Here is a 12,389-nt window from a genome sequence, read left to right as displayed (position 1 = left end):
CCACGTCGTGGGGAGCAAGTCTTGTCCCCTTCCGTTGATTGGACGCCCTCAGTCACCTGCCGGGTCGCGGCCAAGCTGTGCCACGTCGTGGGGGCCTGACAGCCTCGGATTTTGGACCCCGAACTTGTAAAATCCGTAACTTTCACATACGAGCTCCGATTTCGACGTTCTTTATATGCACGCGTAGCTGAAAATGTTATCTACAACTCTCGTTTAGACTTCATCGGCAAATTTTGACTTTATTTTTAATTATTTATTTTTAACGGGCTGGGACACGAAAAGTCCGTTAAAAATCCATAACTTCTTCATCCGGTGTCTGTTTTCGTCAGACTTTTCGCCGTTGCGCTACTAATGTTGAGACCTTAGATTCTCATTTAGGTTGTTTTGTTCAAAAGTATCTCGAGCTCTATTTCGAGTTTTTAGCTGTCTACTGCTATACCCGAATCTTGGAAAAATCATAACTTTCTCATACGAAGTCAGATTTGGACGTTCTTTTTATGTATGCTCACGGTTTGAGGTTATCTATAACTTTCATTTAGATACTTAAGGCTAAAAACTATTGTATTGAAACTTCGCGTTTTACGTTTAATCGGTGTTGCCGGTTTTGCCGAGAATCTTCGGTTGGTCATAACTTCTTCGTTATAACTCGGATTTTAGGGTTCTTTATATGTACGAAAACCTTGATACGATTCCTACTACTTTATTTAACCCAAATAAGATTTTAGGAAAGTATATTTTGACCTAAATTTGATTGGTTTTACATTACATTGTCTCGAAATATCGGGTTGTCACGTTTTATATCTTCATAATACTGTTGAGTGTATGTGTGTATATGTATATATATATATATATATATATATATATATATATATATATAGTGGATTGTATTTGTATCTGTGTAAAACCCTTTGAACGTGTGTATATGGAATTACTAGTTACACTATAAAGTAATGTAGTTTTATTTAAAAAAAACGTTTGAAGATACGTATGTAAACCAAACGTATTGTTAATACCAAAATGTGAGTTATTATAACCATGCTAATTACCTTGATGGTCTGTATGACATTCTTCAGGTGTCGGAATCGGTACGACATTTGTCACTCCAGACCTGCCGGTCTAACTGTAGCTAATAGTTTAGGTGCGGGATTGTCAGTCCCGTATAGATCTTTACACAAATGTCACGCTCTCCCTCCAGGAGAGACTCTGGTTAGAATACAAGACTTTTGTTGGTTCTTAGGTAAGTACTTGAAGATGATGTTTGACAAAGCTATAATAACGGTTTACGTATAGTGTAGTGAAATTCCTTTTTCTTGTGATGTTTATATGTAAATGTTTACATAGTATGAAAATTAATTACTCCTTTAAATAATCATTTTATGTGCCCCAACCAGGTAAAATAGTGTGTATGTTCCATAAACTATACCTATTATAGTTAATATAAATTTTTTGTTGAAATGGTGAACCCTTTGTATATTATTATCAATTTTGCCATGATATTAAGTCTGAATAAAATAATTATATATGCTCATTTATATAATTATACCCTTTTTGCTCGACATGTTACAAAAGGGTTAAAGGTTTACTGTATCAAATTTGTATCCATATGTATACTTATATTTAGTAAAAATATAGGGCTAATGACTTAGGAGGGTAATTAGGTTTCCAGTTTTTCCGTATTAGGTCACTAAGGTTTTTTTTTGTGCGTATTAGACCAATATGGTTGTTATTATCGTTTACAAATAGTCATTTTTACCGTTCGTATTAGGTCACTAAGGTTTCCAGTTCGTCCCTTTGGGGACATCCGATAAAATTGGAATGATATAGAGAAGATTAGCATGGCCCCTGCACAAGGATAACACATACAAATCGAGAAATGGTCCAATTTTTTTCAAACCCTTCGTCGTCTTCTCTGGAACTCTAATTCCATTTTCAAATGCTAATAGATTTCAATTGCAATTCTTACGTTTCGGTAGTTCATCTACTGAAGTCATGATCAAACAACATGTGGATTCCATGGTCAGATTGATCTTCTTGTTGATTTCTTCAACCATTTGTAGCAAGTAAGGGTGATCTTTCTTTTTATAAAGTCTCCTTTTATGTTTTTTACATTTCTTGTCATTAAGTTTCATGCTTTATAAACTTCCATTTATGTGTTGTATATAGTTTGTATGTGTTTGTTTTTGTGTTGATTTTTGATTAATTTTGCAACTTCAGTTTCTTAGTTCATGTTGTGGTTTTTGTGTTGATTTTTGATTAATTCTGCAAGTCCCTGTTGGTTTTACATTTCCATTCGTTATCAAATGTAGACATTTATGGGAGGTATCAAAGTGAGATTGTATTTGTACATATGGATGTGTTCATGTAAATATTTAAATGACAAAAAAGAAGTTATTGATAAAATGTTGCATATTTATGTAATGAAGATCATCAATCATATGAGTTTTTGGACTTAGAAGCTCTAGAAGGGTTGTGAGATAAGTTTAAACGGAAGCAACTATTTTCAGTCAAACAAGTCCGTCACATTGATTAGTTAGCATGTTTTCTAAATAATTAGGGCTAATGACTTAGGAGGGTAATTAGGTTTCCAGTTTGTTCGTATTAGGTCACTAAGGGTTTTTTGTGCGTATTAGACCAATATGGTTGCTATTATCGTTTAAAAATAGTCATTTTTTTACCAGTTTTAACTGGTAAAAATGACTATTTCTAAACGGTAATAACAACCATATTGGTCTAATACACAAAAAAAAAAAAACCTTAGTGGCCTAATACAGATAAATTGGAAACTTTATTACCCTTCTATGTCATTATCCCAAAAATATAAATGTAACACCTTGTATATTTAGACAATTTATCTTGTGTTTTACTTGTATCCCCCTCCCCCCTACAACAAAAAGACCCTTTTACGACGCACAAACCACGACACTTGTTGATTTATGTTACACAAAAGAGATTGACATTAAAAAAGTGTCATCTCTTCAAAAATATTTAAGGATTTAGGTCATGCATTATTGCGTGCCCTTAAATTTGTGTCTCATGTAAAAAAATTAAAAACACGGAGGGCACTTCATCTAAAATGTGTGTCCTCTATGAATTTCGTTTTATATATATATTTTTTAGGAAACGTACATCTCCTTAGAGGGAAAATGAAATCCCCATATTTTTTAAACCTCGGCATTCTTCTCCTTCATCTCCACTAGATCGATCGTTTCACATCATGTTTAAGGTTAAGGGTTTGAGATTTCTTCCAAATCGATCCTCACACTAAATGGTTCAGCAACTGCAACTCCTTTCGATTGTAGCGCCGATCGACAACTACGACTCATCAACCGTCAATCTAAGCTTTCGGTTGAACAACCCCTAATCGACACCTCCACCTTGTCGTCTCTCCTTCTCTACCAGGTTTCTCTCAAATCTATCATCCACCATATAAAGATTTACGAAGATGTGAAGGGGGTAACCAAAGGAAACGCTAAATCCCTCTCACAGTCAACCACTACAACCCTAAATCTCTCTTCTTTATAGTAGAAATTTTTTTGATGGATTATCTAGATTCTGGGTCCTGGCATGTTCGGTGCATGTGCTTTCCGATTTCTTGGTTTCATTCCTGAGTTATTGATACTTCTCGGTATGTTCCTTCATTATCTTAATTTCTCTGGATACTCCTCATTGGAAATTTATGGGTCCTGGCATGTGCGTTTTTGGGTGCTTGTTGATATTAGGGATTTTCCTTTGTACTTGTGTGTTCTATGTGCCTAGTTTAGGATTATTATTATTTAGTTTCTTATTCCCTCATTTAACTCCTAGCTTGCTCGTTAGATTGGTTATAATTATTCTTGAAGTTTTATCTTTTGTGTATTGTTTTCATGTTTCTGTATAGCTGATTGGTGCTACCTTTCGTGATCCTTGATTTACAAGCTAGGGGTTCAATTTTTTAATAGAAATTATCACTTTCTAGCGGGATAGTTAAAATGCTCTCTTTTAGTAGAATATGAGTAAAGAATCTACAGAGCCTAGATTGAAACCTGGGATGTAGGGACATGGGAATAGGGGTGGTAGAGGAAACTACTCATCTCGCCACATGTCTAATGGTAATTAACCATATAAAATGCATCTTATTTAATCTGATTTTGTTGATCATATTCATATGTTTTAAACTAAATGTAATCTAAACAACTGTATGATCTCTTTTTCGAAGGATGCCATTATGGTGGTCAATATTTGTTTGACTGCAGAAACTAAATCAAGTGAAACCATGCTTTCTGACTCATTGTTTATTCTATGAAGCTGGGAGCTTGAAACGGCACTTTTCCTCTCTGCCTTCCATTGAAACACAAATAATCAATAAATACAATAACCTAATGGGCCACTACATAAGAGCAACACTAAGACCAAATGCCCAAAGATAAAATATATACACGCGATAATAGAAACCCCAACACTCCCCTCAAGTTGGAGCATGCAGGTCATAAATGCCCAACTTGCGGAGAAGAAAACTAAATTGCTTTTGACCTAAGGCCTTCGTAAAGATATCTGCCAATTGACTTGTAGTAGGAACATAAGATGGACTGATTGTACAATCTAGTATAGCATCTCTCAAGAAGTGACAATCTACCTCAATGTGTTTCATCCTCTCATGAAAGACAGGATTTTATGCTAGATAGAGAGCAGACTGATTATCACAATGTAAGTTCATCGCACGAGGTTGACTCACTCCAAGACTATCCAGAAGACCTTTTAACCATTTAAGCTCGCATGTAAGCGCTGCCATGGAGTGATATTCCGCTTCGGTAGAAGATCTGGAGACCGTCACCTGTTTTTTAGTTTTCCATGAGATAGGAGAACGGCAAAGAAACACCATCCAACCAGAAAGAGATCGACGCGTTTGATTGGGCATGCAGCCCAATCCGAGTCACATCAACCCGACAAATGGAGATCACAATCAGCTAGCAGAAGAATCCCTTGACCGGGACTACCCTTGAGATAACGGACCACCCGCAATGCAGCTTCCCAATGAGCGCGACGAGGCTTGTGAAGATATTGAGACAAAACATGCACCGAATAGGCTAAATCTGGACGTGTGAAGACTAAATAGATCAATCGGCCCACCAACCTACGGTATTGTTCAACATCCATTAATAAAGGACTTGTTGAGTTAGCTAACTGATGATTTTGCTCCATTGGAAAAGATGTAGGCTTACAACCAAGTAAACCCACCTCAGAGATAATATCCAGAGTATATTTTCTTCGAAAAAGATAAATACCCTCCTGATTTCTCGCAACTTCGATGCCTAAAAAATATTTCAAAATGCCAAGATCCATCATGTGGAAACAAGTGCTTAGATATTTCTTAAATTTAATTATAGCAGCAGAATCATTCCCGGAAATAATAAGATCATCGACGTATACAAGAACATTGACTTGAATCTTATTTTGTTGTAGAGTAAATAAAGAATAATCTGAGTATGACTGTTGAAAACCATATTTCTTCAAAGAGTCTGTTAGTTTCGCAAACCAACATCGAGGTGCCTGTTTCACACCGTAGAGAGATTTCCTCAACCTACACACTTGATTAGGCTTTGAGCTTTGAAAGCCGCGAGGCAATTTCATATACACTTCTTCAGATAGATCCCCGTGCAAGAATGCATTATGCACATCCATCTGATGAAGATCCCAATTCTTTGCAGCAGCTACTGCGAGAAAGACACGAACCGTAACCATTTTTGCCACCGGAGCAAAGGTGTCGGTGTAATCGATCCCTTCAACTTGATGATTTCCAAAAACTACCAAACGGGCTTTAAGGCGCTCAATAGTCCCATCAGAATTATACTTAACTTTGTAGAGCCATTTACTTCCAAGAGCTCGTTGACCATGAGGAAGCGTCTCTATACTCCGAGTTCCATTTTTCTAAGGCTCGTATCTCGTTCTACATAGCTTGTCTCCAACCTGAGTCACACATTGCCTCTCTAAAAGATTGAGGCTCAGTTGCTGATGTTACAGCTGCAAGGAAGTTTTTATGTCTAATAGAGAACCGATCACAGTTCACAAAGTGTGCTATAGGATATGATGTACCTGAGGAATAATTTGAAGAAGATGAACTCTGAGAAAGGGATGGACTCAACTTTTTCACTGTATTGGTAACAAATCCGCGCAGCTTAGATGACACAATTTTCTTGCGTTTTCCACGCCCCATGTTATTTCCTTCACTCACTGTATCTGTACCAGCACTAGTTACAACATTCTCATTGTCATTAGTGAACCTTGTATTGGATATAGTGTCTAAGTCCATAACTATATTTGGTATATACTTGACCCGACCCGGCATGGTCCATTTGGGTTGCACTTCAGCCGAACAATTTATGGATAATATTTGAGAATAGTACAAGTTATGATTTATTAATATATTATAAGTTCTAATATATTAATATAAGATCATATTATTTAATTAGTAGTGATCTATAATTAATCTAGGATTAATTTAGTGATCAAAGATATTACTAATTAAATATGGGCTTCTATATTTATATAGTGTGGGCTTATGCTTATTTGGAATGGGCTAGGCTTGGATGGAGAAGTCCATGGATACTCCATGGAGCTTTAACCCATGGATCTCATGGAAATGAAGAGACATGGGTATTAGGGTTTACATGGATGTAACCCTAATCCACCACACTATATAAAGGAGGCTTTGGCTCTTGAAATCACACTAGTTGACATATGTTGAGGTGAGGGCCGATTTCAAGAGAAGTGTGACTGTTCTCTCAAGGTTCCAAGTTTGTGGTGATTTGTGACTTTCATTTGAGGCATCCACATTATTGGTGCTAGGCTCTAAAACTCCAAGGAATCAACTACAACTACAAGGTAAGTGTTTCTACTAGCTTTATTTGATTCAAGTTCCGCATGCCATGCTAGTTAGGATATAAGCCTTGGAAAAATAATTATTTGCATGTATCTTAGACAAACATAGATCCAAGGTTTATTAGGGTTGCATGTACACTTAGGAAGTGTTAGAATGCTCAAAACCCATCAGTGGTATCAGAGCCTAGGCTTGTTTGTTTGATACTTGTTGCAATATGCTTGAAAAAGTCGAAATCTTGCTGTCTGACTGATGGACTCGCCGAGTCCATGGGGGGACTCGCCGAGTCCACTTGTATCTTCAACCTACTCGTCGAGTAGGTTCATGCACTCGGCGAGTAGGGTCGACATAGTGCAGTTTTTCGACTTTAGTTGCTGGAAATGGATTAGAAACATTACCCTAAACTGTTTTGGAACTTGAAAACTTGTTTTAGAAGGTGTAATGTCTTTTGTAACTCATTTACAACAACTAGTTATCAAAATTAAAAAGATTAAGTGTGATTTTGATATATGAAAGTGTTCATGTTCATGATCTTGTTCTTATTATGTTTAGATGATCATAGGAATTATTTGTAACCTATGTGGTAGATTAATTATTGATCATAATGTTATTTAATGGAGTCCATAACTTGTCCTCAAGTTATGGAAAACCAAAAGTCTCTTGGATTGAAAACCATTAAAAGAACACAAGAGTTAGAAAAGTGAAGAGTCTTCATTTTATTACTATATTAAACTCATAAGTTACAAGATATGAAAAGTTTTGAAAGTTTACAAAACTTGCCCTCAAGTTTTGGAACAAGTAAAGTCAAGTTAAAACTTTAGTTCCAACCCTTAGAATTTTAAAAGTTAAAATTCAACCCTTATACTTATATTATTATGATTTAATAATTATATATATATATATATATATATATATATATATATATATATATATATATATATGTATAAGAACAAAGTCATCTTACCGCTAGTACGCCTCATTCACGAAGCCGGTCTATAAGGTGGGTATAAGGTTGTTGCCTATAAAATGGTGACTTAATGGGTGTCCACTCTCACCCACCGCTTGCTTGACCGGTGGAGGGTCGTTAGCCGAACGGGTAAGACAAGGACTTATAAATTCTCATTCAAAGTATGATGAATATTATAAAGTAACTAAATGTTTTATTAAATTCCCAATCTTAGTTACTTTAGGAAAAATGTGAATAAGGTGCTAATCCATGAAATTACACTTTACACTTTGTTTAAGTCGTTGGTGGAGCGTGTGTGGTTAACCGGCACACTAACTTGGACTTAACAAGGTAGGTAAAGGGTGACTTAAAGGTTTATTATCGTATCGATGGAGCGTGTGTGGTTTACCAGCACATCGATTGAGTGATAAACTTTAAAGGGTACCAAGTGATTTGCATGGTTACTTCACACCTCGTTTTGTGATCCTCGGCATCCCAATCACAAAACTTGGAGGGCACACTCGAGATTGAAACATGCCTTTGAAAAGTTCATTGAATCTCAAAGAATCTAGGAATTTCTAAGAACCAATCAAAAACCTAATACTTAAATATTTCGGTTTTCGTGGTGGAAATTGGTGAATCGTCATTCACCTACCTTTCAAATATGGTATAGCTTAGATTACGGCATACCTCTTCTAAGTTATACTATATTGTGATTGGATCCTAGCCTTAATATTACATTTTGGTGTTTTATTAAGGACTCTCTTATGTCTAAACTAATCTTGTTCTCTTCTTTTTAGATGTCTTCAAACAATGCTGCTTCTGGCTCTAATCCTAATGGATCCTTTACCCTTATGAACTTGTGTGGGAAAGTCACCTTTGATGGATCGAACTTCAATGAGTGGATCCGAAACATCAGGATGATTACCCGCTACGAGGACAAAGAATATGTCCTTGACAAGGAGCTTAAGGAGATTGATGAGACCACTGAATTTCGGGCACATGAAAGGGATGCTACGAAAGTGGCTTGCATCATGATGGCCACGATGACAGCGGAACTCCAAAAGTCTTATGAGGATTTCTACCCTTATGAAATGCACCAAGATTTCATGGAAAGATACCATCAAAGTGCAAGACAAGAGAGGTATGAAATCATCTGCTCCATGATAACAACCATGATGAAGGACGGGGAATCCGTCACGAGCCACATGCAGAAAATGCAAAGGTATGTGGATCGTTTGCTGAAGCTTAATGTGAACTTCCCTGAGGATCTTGCAATAGATATCATTTTGCACTCCTTACCATCGTGCTATCATCAATTCCGCATGACATATCACATGAATAAGGAAGAGGTCACACTCAGCAAACTTCAGGGACTTCTCAAGACCGCAGAATCAGGTCTTAAGGGGAAGTCGGTTGCTATCACTCCTACTCCAAACTCAACTCCGGTTTTGGCAATTGGGAAAAGTCGATGGAGGAAGAGAAAGAGGTCCTCAAAGGGTACCAAGGCTCGACCCTTGATGGTTCTTCTTCAAGTGGAACCAAGAAAGGTTTCGTCTCCCCTTCTTCTGACCCAAAAGAGGCTGAATGCTTCTATTGCCATGAAAAGTCTCATTGGAAGTGGAACTGCCCAAAGTACCAGCAGGATGTGAAGGATGGGAAAGTCAAACCCAACCATGCAGGTACTTACACTATCATTTCTAATAACTCACCCCATTCTAAATCTTGGGTCCTTGATACCGATTGTGGTATTCATATTTGTTGTGACTTGCAGGGACTAAGAAGAAGAGAGAATGTGGAGCAAGGAAGAATAAACTTGATCATGGGGAATAGGAAAGCTTTACCTGTTACCAAGATTGGAGTTTATACTTTATCGCTAAGTAGTGGGTTTAATTTAGATTTGAATAAATGTTGTTATTCGCCAGGAATGGCAAGAAATATTATTTCCTTTCATGCTTTGTACAAACAAGGGTTTACCTTTTCATTTAATAATGAAGTTGGTTCTATAGATGTTTTCTATAATAATGTTTTTTATTTTAAAGCATTACCTTGTGATGGTGTGTATGAAGTTGTATCTGTTGTACATAACTTAGGAAATAATGTTTTGTGTATTGACTCTACTAATAGTAATAACTTGGATAAAGCATCATTATGGCATTGTCGTCTTGGACATATAAGCAAGAAACGCATAGGCCAACTCCAAAAGGATAGAGTCTTGGAGTCGTTTGACCTAAAGTCAGATGATAGTTGCGAATCATGCTTACTTGGAAAAATGACAAAGTCACCCTTCACAGGCTCGTGTGAGAGGGGTGAAGGTTTGTTGGACCTTATACACATGGATGTGTGTGGACCATTCAAACATGCCACAAGGGATGCTAATCGTTATTATTTGACTTTTACTGATGATTACAGTAGATATGGATATGTCTACTTAATCAAGCATAAGTCAGAGACTTTCGAGAGGTTTAAGGAATTTAAACAGGAAGTCGAGAATCAATTGGGCAGGAACATTAAGATGCTTCGATCCGATCGAGGAGGTGAGTATCTTAGTTCATAGTTCCTCGACTATCTTAGGGAATGTGGGATTCTCTCACAATTGACACCTCCCAGAACACCACAGTTGAATGGTGTGGCTGAGAGGCGTAATCGAACCTTGTTAGATATGGTTCGTTCCATGATGAGTCGAGCTACGCTACCAATCTCATTCTGGGGGTATGCCTTAGAGACTGCCGCCCATATTCTTAATCTTGTCCCTACAAAGAAAGTTGCCGAAACTCCTCACGAGATGTGGACTGGCAAATTACCTAAGCTAGACCACATCAAGATTTGGGGTTGTGAGGCTTTCGTGAGACGCGAGACTCATGATAAGCTCGAACCTCGAAGCGAGAGGTGTATTTTTATCGGCTACCCACAGCAATCCTTTGGTTACCTCTTCTATAGACCTAGTGACAATGTGGTCTTTGTAGCAAGAAGAGGAGTCTTTCGATAGAGAGAATTTATAAGCCAAGGAGACAGTGGGAGGCAAGTTGATCTTGAAGAAATTCAAGAATCAAGCGGTGAAGGAACTCCAAACACTAGCCCTCAACTTGAGGAGGAAACTCCTGTTGAGCCAGTTGATGAGCCTGTACCTCTGAGGCGTTCCACGAGAGTTAGGAATGCACCTGAGCATTACTATGGTTTCCATATTATTGCGGAAGGTGAGAGACTTATTAGTGATGAGACACTAGTAGGTCTGGATGAACCTAACAGCTACATGGAAGCCATGCCAGGCCCTGAGGCTGCTAAATGGAAAGAGGCCATGGATAGCGAGATACAATCCACGTATGACAATCAAGTTTGGAACTTGGTTGCGAATGTACCTGGTCGTAAGACTGTAGGGTGCAAATGGGTCTTCAAGAAGAAGACCGACATGGATGGTAAAGTACACACTTATAAGGCGAGACTGGTTGCAACGGGCTTCTCTTAAATTCCTGGAGTGGACTATGATGAGACCTTTTCTCCAGTAGCCAAGATTAAGTCTATTCGGGTTCTGTTAGCCATAGCTGCATTTCATGACTATGAAATATGGCAAATGGATGTCAAAACCGCTTTCCTTAATGGAAAGTTGGCTGAAGATGTTTACATGAGTCAGCCAGAGGGTTTTGTCAGCAACGAGTACCCTAATAGAGTGTGTAAGCTCGAGAAATCCATTTATGGATTGAAACAGGCACCTCGCAGGTGGAATCTATGCTTTGATGAGAAAGTCAAGGAATTTGGCTTTTCGAGGAGTGAAGATGAATCTTGCGTCTATATCAAGGCTAGTGGGAGCATAGTCAGTTTTTTGGTACTGTATGTGGATGACATACTACTCATAGGAAATGACATCCCAACCCTGCAAGAAGTGAAGTCCTGGCTTGGGAAGTGTTTCGCTATGAAGGATCTTGGTGAAGCTGCCTATATCCTAGGGATAAAGATTTTGAGAAACATGAGTAAAATGCTAATTGGACTTAGCCAAAGTACCTACTTGGACAAAGTGTTGAAAAGATTCAACATGCATAACTCCAAGAAAGGTGAGTTACCCATTTAGTGTAACGCCTGATTGAGTAAGACACAAAGCCCTAGTAGTGAGGCTGAGATAGAAGAAATGAGTCGATTTCCTTATGCTTCAGCTGTAGGATCGATCATGTATGCCATGACGTGTACTCGACCTGATATAGCTTTTGCTTTGATCATGGTTAGCAGGTATCAGGCGAACCCTGGCTAGGAACACTGGACTGCGGTAAAGAATATCCTCAAGTACCTGCGAAGGACTAAGGACTGGGTCCTTACCTTCGGTGGGAGTGATGACTTGAGAGTTGTAGGGTATAGTGATGCTTGCTTCCAGACTGATAGGGATAATTTCCGCTCTCAGTCAGGCTGGGTCTTTATCCTAAACGGAGGAGCAATTTCTTGGAAGAGTTCCACGCAAGAGACAGTGGCTGATTCCACTTGTGAATCAGAGTATATAGCAGCGAGCGCGGTAGCAAAGGAGGTGATATGGCTAAAGAACTTCATCGGAGACCTTGGAGTTGTACCAGCTATAAAAGAGCCTATGGAGATTTTCTGTGACAG

General features: G+C 38.1%; 1 non-coding gene across 1 annotated transcript; it reads left to right on the top strand.

Annotated features, from left to right (window-relative positions):
• The first annotated feature begins 1,785 nt into the window (after positions 1–1,785).
• On the top strand, positions 1,786–1,888 carry LOC111889204 (U6 spliceosomal RNA). The gene has a single exon (XR_002849453.1). It is a non-coding gene; the product is annotated as a U6 spliceosomal RNA (small nuclear RNA).
• Positions 1,889–12,389: the final 10,501 nt, after the last annotated feature.

This window comes from Lactuca sativa, chromosome 4, assembly GCF_002870075.4.
Source record: "Lactuca sativa cultivar Salinas chromosome 4, Lsat_Salinas_v11, whole genome shotgun sequence".
In the NCBI taxonomy this organism is placed as follows: domain Eukaryota; kingdom Viridiplantae; phylum Streptophyta; class Magnoliopsida; order Asterales; family Asteraceae; genus Lactuca; species Lactuca sativa.
Note: the sequence above shows the minus strand (reverse complement) of the source record. Positions and strands in the feature narration are given on the sequence as shown.